General features: G+C 38.3%; 1 protein-coding gene across 1 annotated transcript in view; it reads right to left on the bottom strand.

Annotated features, from left to right (window-relative positions):
- Positions 1-18285, bottom strand: part of LOC149808221 (uncharacterized) — a 162828-nt gene that overhangs the window by 63220 nt on the left and 81323 nt on the right. The window lies entirely within an intron of this gene.

The raw sequence follows: 18285 nt of genomic DNA on the forward strand, positions 1-18285 counted from the left end.
AAGAACCGATATCCCCTGTTCAGACATCCTCCTCTGCGACACCTATTGCCGGTCGCACACGCAAAGCATTGCAATCCAAGAAAGTACCCCAAGAGAAAAAGAGTAACATCCTCCAAGAGTGGGTGCCTTATTAACACACAAACCAACAAATGGAAAAAGTCTTAGCCAGCATTTACTACGATCCGTCCCATCCTGTAGGTTACGCAGGAGTTCAAAAATTGTATCGTGCTCCCAAAACGCGACTGAAAAGTCTCCGTTTACCTCAAGTGCAACGATGGTTACAAGACCAAGCTACCTACACGTTACACAAACCCATTCGACGCAAGTTTTCCAGAAGTCACACCCAAGTGGAAGGCATCGATCATCAATGGCAAGCCGATTTAGCCGATGTCTCTCATTTGGCCAGCTACAATCGTGGCTACAAATATTTGTTTTGTGTCATCGACGTCTGTTCCAAATTTGCCTAGGTCGTACCCTTGACTTCCAAATCGAGCAGCGAGTTAGTGCAAGCCCTGCAACGAGTGTTGAAACAAAGCAGTCGTCACCCTCTTCGATGGCAAACGGACAAAGGCACCGAATTTCTGAACCAAGCTTTCCAAAAAGAATTAAAGAAACGTGACATTCATTTTTTTACCACCGAGAATCCCGAAACCAAAACCAGCATCGTGGAACGTTTTCAACGCACTTTGAAAGAACGCATGTGGAAATATTTTACGCATCACCACACTCTGAAGTACATCGACATCTTACCGCACCTGGTGCAAGCGTACAACCAATCTTACCATCGAAGTATCAGACGTGCCCCGCAAGAGGTGACTCCGGAAAACGAAGTGTTGGTGTTTGAGCGCCTGTTTGGTACGTCCCCGACGAGGGCTGTCCCCAAGAAAAGTGGAGTGTTGACCGTAGGAGATTAGGTGCGCATTGGCAAAACCAAACGCACTTTCGACAAAGGTTACTTACCTAACTGGACGACCGAATTGTTTCGTGTCACTGAACGAGTGCATGGCCGTCATCCTGCCGTCTATAAATTGGAAGACGTGAACGGAGAAGTGCTCAAAAGAACGTTTTACTTACCCGAGTTACAACGTGTCACCAAAAAAGAAGACGACGTGTACGACATCGAAAGCTTTCTCGAACGCAGAACCCGTAAAGTGGGCAAACGACGTGTCAAAGAAGTCAAAGTACGTTGGAAAGGATATCCACCCAGTTTTGATTCTTGGATCGACGCTTCGCAAGTCATCGACTATAAAAAGAAGTGACCATCATGCCCTTTCACACAGACGCAGCTACTACTGCTACCACTCCTTCATTCAGTTCTTCTCTGCAAGATTTGCAAAAACAACCCTTGTGGGTGTGGTGTGGAGAACGTGTGCCTAAAACACAAATCGTCTTTTTCTGCCAAATCTTCGTGGTGTATTGTGTCATCGGGGCAGCCATCGCCAATTTAAGTTTGCAACAAGGAGACAAACAATTGTGGACCATTTTATTGAGCAGCTGCATCGGTTACCTGCTTCCGAATCCCTCCCTGAAATTCGCCTCAGACGGGAACCACGGGAACCTTGTGTCCAGTGCCAGTGTCAGTCACCACTCAAATAACAACAACAACAACCCTATTTTGGGCGGAGACACGCCTCTGACGTCCAGTAACCCCTCGGACAGCCACAGAACTCTGGAATTATGAGTCACCAAAACCAATTTTACTTAACCTTACCCAGTGACAGTTCCATGGAGGTGTTTCCCAAGAACACGTTGTGCTGTTACACGGCCAAATTACCTCAGATCATCCCATTAGACCACGAAGCCCATTGGGAAGTGGCTTTAGTAGAAATCATTCACCCGACTCAAGTTCTCAATGTCCTTCCCAATCAAAATTATTTTGATGTGGAAGTTCATGACGAACCATAGCAACAGTACTTGGATACCTATGTCAAATATGACAAGAAAACCCCTGGCACAAAAAATCAAAAGTACACCACCTATCACTTGTTCGTTCCCCGAGGCTATTATTTTAGTGGTCAACATTTGGTGTGCACCATAACCTCCAGGTTTAATGTCGTGTTTTTGAAAGCTTTGGAAAGTGTCAAAAAAAGTGTCACCGTGGAATACCACAAAGCAGCTCGTCGCTTCTTGATGAAATTTGACGGGGGTAAAATCGTCTCGATTTTATTTTGTCCTGAATTGTTTGACATGTTGGGCGGAGACATGGACATGAGAAAGGCCATGCTCAAGAAAAACGAATTACCAATCATTTACGACAACGAGTCTTTTAGCAAGTTAGTTCGTGCCCCGGTAGAACTGAACCAAGGACTGAATTTGATGTTTGTGTACTCCGATGTGGTGGAGTATAACGTGGTGGGACAGACCTCTGTACCGTTACTGCGTGTCATTCCTTTCAAAGTGGATTCTGCCACGGTCACTGACGAGGAAGGTGGAAACACTTACCACGTTCACCGCGAATTTGTACATCCTCACTATTTGCATTTCAGCAAGTCGTATTTGGACACGGTCAACATTGCTATAAAAGGAGATCTGGGACAAAATATTCCATTCACCAAAGGAAAAGTCACGGTGAAACTCCATTTTCGAAAACGGTTCTCTCACGATTCTTTTTTTTTTTTTTTTTTATTAACCCCGTAATAGGTTGACCACTGGGTCGGGGGACCATCCCAGGATCACCTTACAATCAAACATTTCTGGTTATCAGATAATCTAGGGATAATAAATATAATCTACAGAGAAAGTAAAAAAGAAACACACACACACACACGCATATACACATGCATATGGCACAAAATCTAGGTGACATGGCTTTTGTGATATTACAGTATTTTGTTCCTGTTTACCCTCAAATCAGAGACAAGTTAAATGTTCATTGTTGAGGTCCATTTTTGAAGAAATTGGTCCTCTTTTTTATTTACCTTGGCAGTGTAATTTTCAATGTTCTTATGCATTGCAACTATTTGCTTAAAAGCAAAAATAGAAGGATTTTTCATATTGAATCTGCAAGTATAAATATAATATTTTGCCAAAATAAGCAGAAAATTACCCAAACTGTCCAGTTGTTCACTTCCTAAAAATGTTTCTTTTTTGGACAGATGTACAATATTTGGGCAAAAAGGTGCAAAAACTTCAATAAAACGGTACCAAAACTGTGAAGTAATACTGCAGTCATAAAAGAGATGCTCAATACTTTCAGTTTCACTCTTACAGAAAGTACATTTGTTGTCATCAAATATGTTAATTCTTTTAAGAAAATCATTAGTAGCGATTATTCTATGGATTAATTTAAAGTTAAAAGAGATCAACTTGGTATCCTTGGTACAGCATTTTGCCCGGCTATATATACCAGACCACTGCTCACTACTTATATTTTTATTTAATACTTGCATCCAAGTTTCTTGCTTCGCAGTGTGTTGCCTTTTAGCTTCCTGTAAAAGATCTTTGTAAATAAACTTGAGTGAATCTTGTTTTCGCAAGTTCGTTATTTTATCCTCCTGCTTATCAAAATTATTATGTACTAGGTGGTTTTTTATGGCATCTTTCCATGCTTTAGGAATTCTGGATATTAAGGAGAAGTATTTCAAGAAATCATCGCTTCCAGTTTTTTGTTTTATTATCTCAAAAGGTATTAAATTACCGTGAACATCTACTAGATCGTTCAGAATTTCAAAACCAACTTCTGTCCAGGATTTGTATTGATAGATCATTTTAGGGGGGACAAAATTTAAAATACTCATGGATAGATACTCGTTAGGATTTTGCGGTTCTTCTTTCCATTTAGATACTGCCAAAATTACATCTCTCCAAAAACTGTTTTTAATGAACTTACAAAATTCTTCTAATTTCCTTCTCCCTAAATTCCAAATATCCTTTTTATTTCTGAGTATAGTTGTATTGACTAAGTTCTGCCACGTTCCATTTTCCTTTTCCAGCAATCTTTTAACCCATCTTATCTTAATATACCTAATGAATGAAAATATGTGTATCATATTTAGTCCTCCCTCGTTTTCTGGGGAAACTAGTATATCACGTTTTATTCTCTCTACTTTTCCACCCCATACAAATTTAAATAACATGCGATTTAGTTCTGCTTCAACTTTTGCTGATGGGTTAGGAAGTGCTGAAAAAAGATGTATGAATATGGGCAGAACAAGAGTCTTTACAACAATTACTTTACCAACTATTGATAGATGTCTTTGACTCCAGCTTGCCAGTATTCGTTTTGCCTTTGTTAGTTTCTTCATATAATTGATTTCCACCATCTGTTGTAAATCTGGAGAAAATTCTATGCCAAGGAGTGTAAAGTTAGAAGAGGACCAAATTAGGCCCATTTCGGGACATATTCTTTCATTAGAAAATTTCCTGTTTCCAATCCAAATAGCTTTTGTTTTTGTTATGTTACATTTAAGTCCCGATAATAGAGAAAAACCTTGCAAGATATTCATAGTTGCTTCAAGAGAAAAACTAGATCCATCAAGAAGAATAAAAGCGTCATCGGCATACTGACCCAATTTATATTCACTGGCGTCAAAGATTACTCCCCGTACATCCACGTTTTGCTTTAAAGTTATAGCTAAAATCTCAACTCCAATGATAAACAAATAAGGTGCAAGGGGATCTCCTTGACGACATCCTCTTTCAAGTCTGAAAAAAGATGACATATGTCCATTATTTATAACACAACTATTAGAGTCATTACAAAACAGTTTAAACCACTTACAAATGGAATCACCAAAATTAAAAGATTGTAGAGCTTCTTCTACAAAGATCCAGTTAATTGAGTCAAAGGCTTTTTCGAAATCTATTAACAATAATAAACCATATCTGTTTTCATTCTCAAGTTGGTCCATGATATCATATAATAGTCTGGTGTTTTCTCCAATGAATCTACCCTTCATATATCCTTTCTGAGTATCGCTGATTATTGATGGAAGAACCTTTTTAATCCTAGCTGCAATTGCTCCCGAAGCAATCTTATAATCAGTATTTAAAAGTGATATAGGTCTCCAGTTTTTAAAATATCTTCTGTCTTTTTCCTCCTTTGGTAGACAGGTGATGACTCCTTGAGTCTGAAAATCTGAAAGTTTTCCTACAGTATATCCGTAATTTATTGATCTACATATAAATCCCCCCAGAGACTTCCAAAAGAATTTATAGAACTCTACAGTGAATCCATCCGAGCCAGGACTTTTTCCATTTTCCATCCGTTTTAGAGACATACCAAATTCATTAATTGTAAGCAGACCCTCGCATGATTCTCTTTCCTCTCGACTAAGTTTAATATTGTGATTAAAAAATCTATTTCGAGTTTCATGAATAGCCTCATCATCAAGCTGAGCAATTCTACTTTTGAACAATTCCATATAAAACTGTTTTTGTGCTTCTAAAATATCTATTTGGTCAGATATATTTGTCCCATCATCTAAAATAATTTCCTTTATTGTCTTATTAACATAGTTTCTTTTTTCAAGATTTAAAAAGTACTTTGTGCTTTTTTCCCCAAATTCATACCATCTAGCTTTAGATCTTAATATAACACCTTCTATGTATTTTTTCCTAGATTCCTCTAATTCTGTTTTTTTTCTCTCTAAATTTTCCAGAATTTCCCCATTTATGTTATTCGACAGTCCCCCCTGAATTTCTATTATTTCCTGCTCAATTTTCTTTAATTTTTCCCGTTTCTCTTTTGATTTCCTAATAGAATAACCTATAGTTTCAGATCTTATTTTCATTTTCAAAATTTCAAAGAACATTTGGTCGTTACAGGAAAGAGAAACATGGAGAGAGTCATCTTTATTTCCCCCTACATAATATTCATTTACAGTGTCAGTTATACACTTTTTGACCAAATCAGTATACTCAATGTTCCTCAACAGTTGGTTATTAAATTTCCAATATCCTTTTCCCCTTGGAAACGTTGAAAACGCCACACTCAAAACAATAGCTGAATGATCAGTCTTGTACCCTGGTAAGATACATGCATCCGCTGTATTCATATGAATGTCATCTGATACAAGAAAGTAATCTAGTCTACTTTGTTTCAAGGGAGATTTTTGCCTCCAGGTATACATCTTTAAGTCTTGGTTGGAATTTCGCCAGGGATCAATTAATTCCAATTCGTTTTTCAGGTCTTGAATCGCTGCCCTAGACTGTTGGTGTTTGTCATGTAAAATATTATAAGTATCCAAATCTAAGTCTTGAACAGCATTCCAGTCTCCGCACATTATAATTGATGAGTTCTCAAAACATAAAGTCTCCTCCTTTAACTTTCTAAAAAAGCTAGGATTATCATCATTATAACCATACAAATTCACGAGGGTTATTCTGTTGCCATTAATTGTAATATCTAAAATAATAAATCTCCCTTGACTGTCACATCTTTCTCTATGAATTATAAATTCAAAAGTATTTCTAAAAAATATTGCAACCCCAGCACTCTTACTAGAGCAGTGGCTAAATATACATTTGTATCCCCATTCAGCTGCCCAATATATTTCATCGTTCTTTGTACTATGAGTTTCTTGCAAGCATATTATAGATACATTCTTTTGTTTTACCCAGTGAAAAATATCCCTTCGTTTTAAGACTGAACCTTGCAGGCCTCTAACATTAATAGATATAATTTTTATTTTATTATCCATGAAAACAGCAGAAATTTTACAGATACATATTCTTGTACAGGAATGTATGAAGTAATTATCACCTTGAGTTTATCATATGCATGGCTTTCACACTCACACTCACACAGAATACAAACATCCATAATAAAATCATCCATGGTGTTACAGTAAAGGCTGTAGCTTTGGCTGCATTTGACATTGATACAGTATACTATGGACAACAAGTGAAACAACTCCATTTGTGATAACTCTTATGCATCTCTGACAGACCTTTCTGGAGCTAGAGATAGTTTTGTAAACCAAACGGCACAGATTAAAAAGGATATAAATTACAACTTAATGAATGAAAAAAAAGGGTAAAAGGGAAGAAAAAGAAAGAGTGAAAGAGCACATACAAGGAAGTGGTGGGTGATTGAATGTATGAGCAAAAAATGTGAGACTGAGAGATTTATCATGGAAGAGTAATGTTGAGAAAAGTGAGTAAATAACTTAGTAAATGTGTATATGAGAGTATAAGAGTGAAAGATGATTTATAAACTAGTGAGAGAATTTATTAGGGAGAGATATAACAGTGGACCAGCGAATCATCAGACATATAAATTATGGATAAAATTGGTGAGGGAAAGAAGTGTCTTATAAACAAAATATTAAAACAAACTAGAGTAGAAAAAGGAGTATAAAAACGAAAGTTCACATACCTATTCGGTCAATTTCATAAGTTCACAGAATTGCTTATTACACTTATAATCTAATTTTCTCATCAATTTCATCATAGATGTCAAATTTTATCCTTTTTCCTGATTTGGTTTTACCATACACAGATCCATTAAAGTACCATGCCCTGTCAATTTCTTGATGCCTGGATAATTTATTTATAAGTTCAGTATTCAGCCTGGTTACATCCTCTACCAGTCTAATTCCTTTGTACTGCAGAAACTCCTTCCGCTTCTTGATAATTGGAAGTTTACAATCCAGACTCCAGAATTTGACAATCACTGGCCTTGGTTGTCCCTGTCGACCTGGAATCCTATGCACAGCCACTATGTCCCTGTTATCTAAATTAATTTTTGTAACTTCCTTCACCAACTTCGGAATTCTTTCTCTCAGATTTTCATTTTCCTCCTCCTCCAGCCCTAAAACTTTTATGTTCAGCTTCCTTGAATATTGTTCGAACTGGTTTGAAGCTGCACTTGCTTGCTTTGATCTCCTCTCATAATCTTTCATATCAATCCTCATTTTATCATTTTCCTTCTTTACTTCTTGTAATTTTTCTAACAGTTGGTGGTTTTCGAATTCCAGTGAATCCACCCTGTCCATCAACTCTCCTGTCCTCTCCTTTATTACCCTCTCACTTCTCTCACGATTCGTAAGTCATGTATCCAGTGTACCGAGGGGTTGCTCGACAGCGAGGACACGGTTTAGGAGATATGTTAAAATCGGCCTTTCGTTCGGTGGCCCCGGTGTTGAAACCGATGGTGACACGAGGATTGCACACCTTGAAAGATGCGGCACTGACACACGGCAAAGAATTTCTCCAAAATGTCATCATCGACAACCAAAATCCTAAAGAAGCTTCATGAGTGCAGGCAAAAATGTCTTGCTGCAAACGGGCAAAGACCTTTTGGGCCGACGAGAAACACCTATAAATGCCCTGCACGCTACCGAGTCAAGCATTCAGCAAGGACAAGGCAGAAAGAGACGACGAAGAAAACACCCTTTCACCAGAGTTCACACGTCTAAAGCTAGAAAGGCAAAGAAAAGAAGAACCGTTCGAGACTTAGACGTTTTCGATTATTGAGAAAGAGAAAAAATGATGCACCGAGAGTCTTGCGCTTGTTCCAAGTCGGAACTGGATCTGTTTGCTATGCCCCCCACCATGATGACCATGCAAGAATCCCAGTGGGTGGAATTTCATCCCGTCTCCTCTCTGACGGATTCCGCTCCCATCGAGTTTGAAATCAAAGGACAGCCCGAAGATTACATCGATCTGAATAGCAGTTACCTGTACTTGAAAGTGAAAGTGATCAAAACGGACAACACCAATCCAGGAGGCGATGCTAGAGTAGCTCCTGTCAACAATTTCATGCATTCCTTGTTCAGCGAAGTGGACTTGTACTTGAATAACAAACTGGTCAGCAGCAGCATGGATACTTACCCATATCGTGCCTACCTGGAAAATCTCTTGACGTACGGAAAAGAAACCAAGAATACTCATCTGGATGATTGCGTGGTATGGAAACCTGACACGGCAGGTGTAGGCACGTTTAGCGACACAGTCCTAACAGAAGATGACAATCCTCACAATGTGGGGTTTAACGACCGTCGTAAGAAAATTCTGCAAGGGCGAAGTTTAGAACTGATGGATCGTTTGCATTTGGACAAGTGGTTACAAGAAAAGTATTTGCTGAACGGGGTGGATATCTGTCTGAGACTGAATCGTAGCAGTGCCGCTTTCCATTTGATGGCCCATGCCAATGAATACAAAACTATCATTCAAGAAGCCCGACTTTAGGTGTGGAAGTGTTACCTAAAGTGGGAAACGACGTCAGTCAGACGTTGAGCAGAACGACCGCCAAGTATCCGATACGACGCGTAGAAGTGAAAACGCTCACCATTCCCGCTGGACAGCGATCTATGATCGAAGATCATCTGTCCCAAGGACAGTTACCCAAGCGTTTGATTGTTGGTATCGTCAGGAATTCAGCCTTCAACGGAACCCACGATCAAAATCCTTTTGAGTTTCAACATTACAATGTGTCCAAGATCGAAGTCAGTCGCGACGGCAAGAACTTGTGTACCCGACCCTTTGAGCCCAACTTTGGTGTCGCGAAGAATTATTTGAGATCGTACTTGTCCCTGTACGAAGCCACCGGACAGTTAGGAACCAACACCAGTCACGATATTTCGTACGACGATTATGCAGGAGGCTACGCTTTGTGGGGTTTTGATTTCACTCCAGACCAAGGCAGTGACGAGGGACATTTCCACCCTATAAAATCGGGTCAGATTCGTGTGGAACTTCAGTTTGTAAATCCACCTTCGGATCACACAGTGAACGTCCTCCTGTATGCAGAATTTGACAATACCATAGAAATCAACAGTTTGAGAGAAGTCATTCTAGACTATTAGAAGCCATGGAAGACTGTTATCCCTCTTTACCTAGTGGAGAAACTTTGAAGATGGAATGTGAGGAGACCGGGGAAGAAGAATCTCAAGACAAAGACGAAGAAGTTATCATGATGAAATCAAGATGGCCAGAACAAGAAGCCCATTTAGTCTCCTGTTTTGCCAAACACTTGGTCGAAAAAATGACGGAATTGATCAAGAAAGATTGCTATGGATGTCAAAACGATCATCCCAGTCAAATTCAACACGATAAATGCCTAATGCTGAGTCAAGAAGAAAAATTGAACGAGTATCTGGACGAAGCTTGGAGTCTCATCTCGGACGAAGTCGTGTTGCATCAGTGGTATAAAGACTTGCGTGAACATTCTTGTCCACCATTAACCACTCAAGAGATCCATCGTATCGAAGCTCTCCTGAATCAGAGTGAGGACACGAAGCGAAGAAACGGTTATTTGTCAGACATTTTCAAGCAAAAAGTCAGGATCGAATTGATGACTTATTATTACCTGTGAAGAAGAAGAAAAACAAACACACAAAACATGGATACCTGGGAACTTTATTACCTTTTGAACCACAGTTCGTACACGGCTTCTTGGAATCCTGTTGTATGTGCTAAAGATGAACTCCCTCATCGCAAACCTCAAGACTATCTAGCTTATGTCATCAACACGGACGACAGTCATCTCCCAGGAACCCACTGGGTAGCCGTCTACTTTCCTTAAGAAGGATGTGTGGAATATTTTGATTCGTATGGATTGCCCCCTTTGGAAGACGATATCATTGACTTTATGAGAAGAAATGCTCAGACCACCCGATTCAATAATGTGAAATTACAAGGCACAGATTCCTTGGTGTGTGGACAGTACTGTGTGTATTTTCTGCATTATCGCAGTCTGGGTTATTCCTTAGAACATTTAGTGACTCGTTTTGATCCTCGTTCTTCTTCTACAAACGATGTGAAAGTATATCAATGGTTTTGTGACCATTATGCTTATATTTTGTCTCAAGCTAGGAAACGTAGTGTCCATCAATGGTCTAATGACTTCCAACAGTGGAAATCACAATTTCATTCACAACGTTGTCAGCCCTGTCCAAAATAATGTGTGAGTTAGAAAAAAAAATGTTTGTCATTTGAAACAAAATGTTTGATGTTATATTGTTGGATTATTGTTAAAAATGTTAGAGTTGTTTGTTAGTGCTAAGTGATTTTGAATAAAAAAAATGTTGTGTTTTAAAAAAAATGCCTTTGTGGTTTGTTTGACTATAGAAATCTTGATTCATGCTCTTTGACTTCTTACTGTCCCTCTCATGACACTCATTGAACGTTCCGGCTCGAAAACCGTGGAGGGATGTTTTCCTTCACGTCCGCGCTTTGACTTTAAAGCCGGGGCAGCCTCCAGTCTAACCATCCATTGTCGACTCATCCTCCTACGAAGATGTGCTCCAAACTAGCTAAGCTCAACGAAGCCTACGTGAATTTGCATAGGGTCAGACACAGTCTGATACCGAAGCCAGAAGAGATAGAGAATGTGAGAATGCTAAAAGTCACTGAAGACCTGATAGAAGAGCTCTTCAGAGAAGAAGTGAACAGGGAGAAAGAAGAATGGACAGAGAAGTACAGACTTCAGAAACAGCAGAGAGAGCAGCAACAGCAGCAGCAGCAACCTGAACCTGACAGAGGCTTTGTCGATTGTCGTATCGACACCAAAGAGTTCTTCTTCTCTTTCCGAAGAAGCAGACCTATTGTCAGAAAGTCTATCGTCAGAGGACATCGCATTCTTAGAAACTAAAAGATTGCCATAGCAAACAAAAAGAACAGCCCTTTTCAGGGCTACCCAATACTCTAGAAAAGAAATAGTATTCCATGTGCCAATGTGTGTAGGTAGAGTAGTGTGAATATAAACACTGACTCTTTTTTTATAGTGTGAGTGTATGTGTTTGTGTATATGACTGTGTGTTTGTAAGTGCTCACGTACGTTTGTGTGGATAGTAGATTATGATGAAGTTTTTTTGCAGTTTGACATGTGGGGAGAGTATATTTGGGGTTTGATTGGATTGCTTTGCGTATGTGGATAGTATATTATTTGTTTAATAAAAATTTTTAGAATAGTGATGGGTAGTATAAAAAGTGAGTGAGTGTTTCTTTTAGGTCCGCGCGTTTGTTTGGTTATGATCTAGGTAAGATCATTTTTGTTTTAGGGGATGTTTTCCATCACGTCCGCGCTTTCAGTCTAAATTAAAAATCGTTCGGCAGTCTAGCTACCCTTGTTGATTGATCAACACCACCAGAATGAACACCAGACTAGCTAAACTGCTTGAACTTCATGTACACCTGGAATATGCCAGGCGTATAGTGAATGAGCTGGCTGCAGAGGCCATCGTAGAAGAGGGAAGGATGAAAGAGGAGGAGAGAAGAAACAAAGAAGAGGAGGAGAGAAGAAACAAAGAAGAGGAAGAAAAGGAGAGAGGAAATTTCAGAATCCCAGAGACAGAAGATTGGGGTTCTGAAGCCACTTATCCCGCCTCTGCTCTCCCCCAAAAAAGAGTGAAAAGAGACTGGGGAAGAAGATGTGTGTGTGGTGCCAGGCCAGGAAGGTGCCAGCATTAGATAGGTGCATCTGGAGTTAAAAACAAACAGCCCTTTTCAGGGCTACCCAAACCTTTAGAAAAGAAATAGTAATCGATTTGCCAATGTGTGTATGTAGAGTAGTGTGAATATAAACACTGACTCTTTTTTTTCCTTGTGTGTGTGTGTGTGTGTGTGTTTGTAAGCGCTCACGTACGTTTGTGTGGATAGTAGATTATTGGATTTCATTATAATGCTTTGCGTGTGGATAGTAGATTTGGGGTTAGTTTATTGCTGCTTCACGTATGTGAATAGTAGATAATATGAAATGAGAAAAGTAGGGGATGTTTTCCTTCACGTCCGCGCGCTTTAAGTAATGATCTAGGTAATATCAGTTTTATGTACATAGGACCACAACCACATAACCCTAACTGCTACCACTGCAGGGTCCCAGAAGACATAGAGCATATTTTTAACAACTGCCATACACTTGAAAAAGAAAGGGCTAAGTTTAAAGTTAAACAGCATAAAATTGGATCCCCTACAACATACCCAGAATTCTTGATGAACACAAACCCCAATATTAATCTAACATTCAAAAATATCATAAGTTTTATACACGAATTCAATCTACTCAAAAAAATCTAAGAAAGTAAATCAAAGACCAGTTAAAAATATAACAAATCACTGTTTGGGAATTATGACGGCCGGCTCGGTCTCGTGGGTTCACAGACTGACACAGCCGTTCATAGCCCGAATAATAAAAACCAGTTAAGGACGAATATTACAAAATCACTGTTTGGGAATTATGACGGCCTGCTAGGTCTCGTAGGTTCACAAACTGACACAGCCGTTCATACCCCGAATAATAAAAACCAATTAAGGCCACAAAAAATTAAAATAGGAAAATAGGAATTAATTAAAACAGGACTCCATAATAACATACAAACAACCATAAAAACAAGTTTTCATTCCAAACCAATAAGATAGGGAATCAAAATAAATAAGGAATTGATGAATAAAAAAAAAAAAAAAAAAAAAAAAAAAAAAATACTCCTAACCGTCTCCTTGTCTCTTAAACAACATCTGGCTGAACTTTTAAATCAAGCTTCCACAGCTATTTCTACTAACATACTCAGCCAAATCCAGGCAATGTTGGCAGACGACACTGAAGAATTTGAAACTTCCACGCTGGCAGCGGCCCTGGAAGTATCATCATCCAGCGGCGATGAAGCTGATGAACCTGCACCACCTAAACAGAGTGGAAAAAAGGAAGGCTCTGTCTACCGGAATATCGGACTGGGAAAGGCAATTGATGATATCAAAAAAGCGGGCCACTTCGTCAATGCCACAAGACCGGGTGTCCTAATGTGACCTCATCGCTGCCGACCAATCGTGGCGGGAGTCACATACTGCTTGGTTTGACACCTGGGGCATTTCAATCCAACTAAGAAACACGAGTGTGTGGTGTGACTATTCCTACTCATGTCTATTAGCCTTTCAGTCAGGTTGTTAAGGACTAGTTAGTCCTACACCTGAGTGGCTAAATTAAAAAGTACTCTTTGAGTACATAAAAGCCTGGGGGATGAGGCTCCTTTTCCTTCCCCCAGGAGTAATTAAAAATCACGCAGTGCGTGAATAAAAAAGTGGTACATGTTCAAAAGAACGAAAACCACTATAATCCAACTAACTAACTAAGTTTTATGTCTTAGGGGGATGTTTTCATTCACGTCCGCACTTTCACTATAAAACTAACAGTGTTTGCCATTGGAGCCCATTCCACGGAATAAGCAGACAAGAAGATGCCAGCAGCTTCAGCTTTGTATAACAATCTTATGGGAAGTTGGTATTGGATGGTGGATGGATTGAATGTAGCAGAAAGGCTTGAACAGGAATGGAGGCATGCAGTGACAAAAGACTTCGTCTCAAGACAAGTAACCAGCCTCCAATTAGCCATCGATATTGTGAAAGAAATGATAGAGGATGAGGAGAAGAGAATCAGAGGTTTCATTAACCCACCGTATGTGAAAGTGGGCAAGTTGAAAGAAGCCATAGTTTATGTGACGAGTGTAAGGTGTTTTTTAGAAGACATTGTAGAATGGATAGATTGGTCTTTTGTGAAGTGGGGCTTAGACAAGCTTAAGAAAGCGGAAGAAGTAATGAGGAAAGTGCTGACCGAAGAGGTCAAGAACATCAAAGAAAAGTGGTCTAGGGAAAGAAATGAAGAAGAAAATAGAAAGAGAAAAGAACACTTCGACAAACTCAACCATAACTGGATAAGAATACAGGAGAAATTCAGAGCGCTGGGTCACCCGGACTGGATACCGGAAGCAGAAAAGAAGAAGAAGAAAGGAATGATGGAAAAAATAAGGGGATGGATAAAGAAGTTAAGGAGTTAGAAGAAGAAGAAGAAGAAGAAGAAGAAACCCAAAGGCCCTTTTCAGGGCCACTCCAATTTCTCGAAAAGAGATAGACTTTCAATTGCCTACCCCTTTTTATATTTTTTTTATTTTTATTTTATTTTATTTTATTTATTTTTTTTTATTTTTAAAAAAAAAACAAAAAAAATCCCATCTTAAATTCCCCTTGTCCCTAGAATTGCTTTTTTTCTCCCATGTTCAATTCCCCTTGTCCCTAGACTGACCCAAAATAGATTCCCATGTTAATTCCCCTTGTCTCTAGAGTGTCCCAGCAATTTCTCCCATGTTAAATTTCCATTGTCCCCAGAGTGTCCCAAGGTGTTTTTTAATGGTAAGTCCCATTTTCCCTAGGGTGTCCCCATATACTACTATCCCTTTTGCTGGACTTGCAAAAAGTAATTGAAAGAACCGGGTTTTTCTTTACTGCAAATTAGAGACTGGCATGGCTAAGTTACTTACTGATTAAATCCTTAACAAAACTCTGAAGCTAAACTATGAATTATAAAACAATGTTCAAACTGCCTTTAATAGAACAATGCTTTAAGAAGTGAATTTAAATAAAAAAACTGAGGAGCCATTTTAAGACCTAGTATAAACAGTGGTAACAGTATCAAAATCGTTGCTCATAAAAACAGCAAAGTAAACTGTCACAACAACAACCATGATTGTAACTGTCACAACAACAACCATGATTGTAACTGTCACAACAACAACCATGATCGTAACTGTCACAACAACAACCATGATTGTAACTGTCACAACAACAACCATGATTGTAGGAACAAAAGATAATTGTTTAACTTTAACAGACGGCAACTATGTGTTAAATATATTTTTTCTAGGTAGATTTGATGATGATGAAATATTTTGCCTGACAACTGAACGGAAGAATATCAGAGGAAAAGAGAAAAACTCAAGAATAATAACATGTCATAGACACCTGACTACTGGAATGAAGAATAGGCAACCCAGTATTTAAACAACCTGGACGATATTTTTTTCAGCACATGCGTTCAAACACGCAGAAACTAATGCAAAATGCGAGAAAGCAAGCGCAACCAAAAGTTAATGATTTCTACTAGTTTCTAATGATCATGAAAATTCGAGTTTGATTAGTGCTTTACGGCACATCAACACCAGTAGGTTATTTAGTGCCGACTCAGCTGTAGTATATAGTCATGTGATTACAACAGTATCATGGCATACAAAAATCTGTGATAACCTGTATCGGTTAGAACAAACATGATCGAATAAGGCATCGTCAAAAATATTAAACTGAGAAAGTTACGATTACGGACGGGAAATTCACAAGGTACTAAAACTATAAAGGTTGTGTTGTATGTAAAGGAGTTCAGAAAGCCACTTACCTTTCTGATCTACCATATAATTGTCCGTTGTATCTTTATCCTCAGGATTTAAAATTCTATTTACCATATCCTCCGAAGTGATAGAATGTGGGAATTAAGACAATAAAGTAAATATTACTTGTCTGCAGTTACCTCAGAATCAACTTCGCATTTGGTAAACCATAAATACAGGAACGTAGCTTCTGTAGAGAGAGAGAGAGAGAGAGAGAGAGAGAGAGAGAGAGAGAAAGAGTCAGACAGACAGACAGTCAGACAGACAGAAAGAGACAGAGACAGAGAGAGATAGAGAGAGAGAAACAGACAAAAGGACAGAGTAATCGATTGAGCAGCAAATATAACTTTCAAGAACTTCAAAACCTAATTCCCTCAGTCTCGGCTAACAAATATTCTTTGCAAAAACAAAATGAAAATCTTTATTTTGTCATTTACAGCAAGGAAAAAAAAACGATATTAATAGTACTTGAAGAGAACCATGTCACTGCGGAGAAAATGAAATTGTAACTACTTTGAAACCGAGCAAAAGGACAACATGTTTAACGTATTTAAAGTTTCTCTTTTTTCTACAGAGCGCTCATGTGGCCTTAAGGTTATACAATTATTTTACCTCCCCCCACAAAAAAAAAAAAAAAAAAAAAAAAAAAAAAAAAAAAAAACATAAGGATGCAATACATTCATTTGTACGATTTTAGTAACATAATCTCTTGATAAGTTTCTTGTTTTACTAAACAACAAACTTTACGTTTTGAATTTACTTTCGTTTAATTACATATTTATTTTCGGTCCTCTGAAAACTTTCCTTTCATTCTCTTCGCCATCCCTTAATAAAGTTTTGATTGTAACCGGCAAATGCTTTGATAGTTATACCGGTCATTTCATCTTTGCAAATACCGGGTAACTTTACATTAATCTGTCGCAATCTAAATGCGTTGTTCTTTGGATATTGACTTGCATTATAAAATATAATGTTGTTTCATGTAGCTATATAGACGTTCTGTCCCAATATGAATGTATAATGAATCTATATTTATTAGTGGTAGAATGTATTAGTTAAAGGAATATTGGAGATCCAATGTAATCTCCAGATCGACTTTCAATATGCAGCCAGCATCATTATCAACGTATATTTCAAACTGATTTTAGTTTATCAACCAAATTTGTTCATCATCTAATGTTAGTAAATATTGATGCATGGCCCATAAATAAAGATTTGTGGAATCAAGATACATGACATATGATTTGGATTTTTCTCATCGATCTTTTTATCATTTGTTCCCTTCATCATCCCCACAGAATTCGTTGTTTGTCTGAGTATCCCTATTTTGTACTTTAATATGACTTACTCTCGTCATAAACATGTCACAATCCGTAAACGTTGTAACTGAGCACGTGATGTGAGATAGACCTGGTCCACTACAAAAGTAAGTTGAGGCTAACTCGTAATTTTCCATACAGACATTTTTAAATTCTTCATAAATGTCGTATTGCGTCAATGTTAATCATGATGTAGAAGTGAATGTTAGTGTGACATCACATCATGTACATGCCAGTGGTCGTCATTTCATGTTTGAATCCTTAAGTGTTTCAGTGTTTCTATAAATCTTTCCTTGCTTAAAATATTTGCCAGCTGTTTTAATGACTAATCCATGAATCTAAAGCGATCTACGCTCTTAATTGGTTTTCTCACAATTTTTATATATTTTTCATCCGTTACGAACCTATCGACCATGAGCGTTTTGCTAAAGGATATTGTAACACACAAAGGTCTCACAACCGAGTGATCCAAGCAATACCTGAGTGCGTCTGGCTAGAGGTTTATGTTTCCTCTCTTTCCACGAACCTTAAGACGACTGTAGTTGCCAACTGAAGGATTCTTAAACGCACAAATACCACAAATACTATTTCTCTAATCAACTAACAACTACACATTCAAGAGATCCTAATATCACTGTGGCATGGTTAGTCATGCTTCACATTTGTCCATTCTACGAAACTAATCCATGCTACCATAAAATCTAGTGAATTGTGAAAATTATGCGGTCTGATGTCAGTAACTGGCTAATTACTCAGTTTTAAAAATATCTTCCCAACAACAACTCTACATAATAAAAAAATATCACTATAATGTTAGGAAAGCTTTAAAGAGACATTAGTACCCTAGGTTTGTTTCAAAATGTATGTCCCGTGGA

The sequence above is a fragment of the Sinohyriopsis cumingii genome, chromosome 1 (genome assembly GCF_028554795.1).
Source record: "Sinohyriopsis cumingii isolate HCF-2022 chromosome 1, ASM2855479v2, whole genome shotgun sequence".
Lineage (NCBI taxonomy): Eukaryota > Metazoa > Mollusca > Bivalvia > Unionida > Unionidae > Sinohyriopsis > Sinohyriopsis cumingii.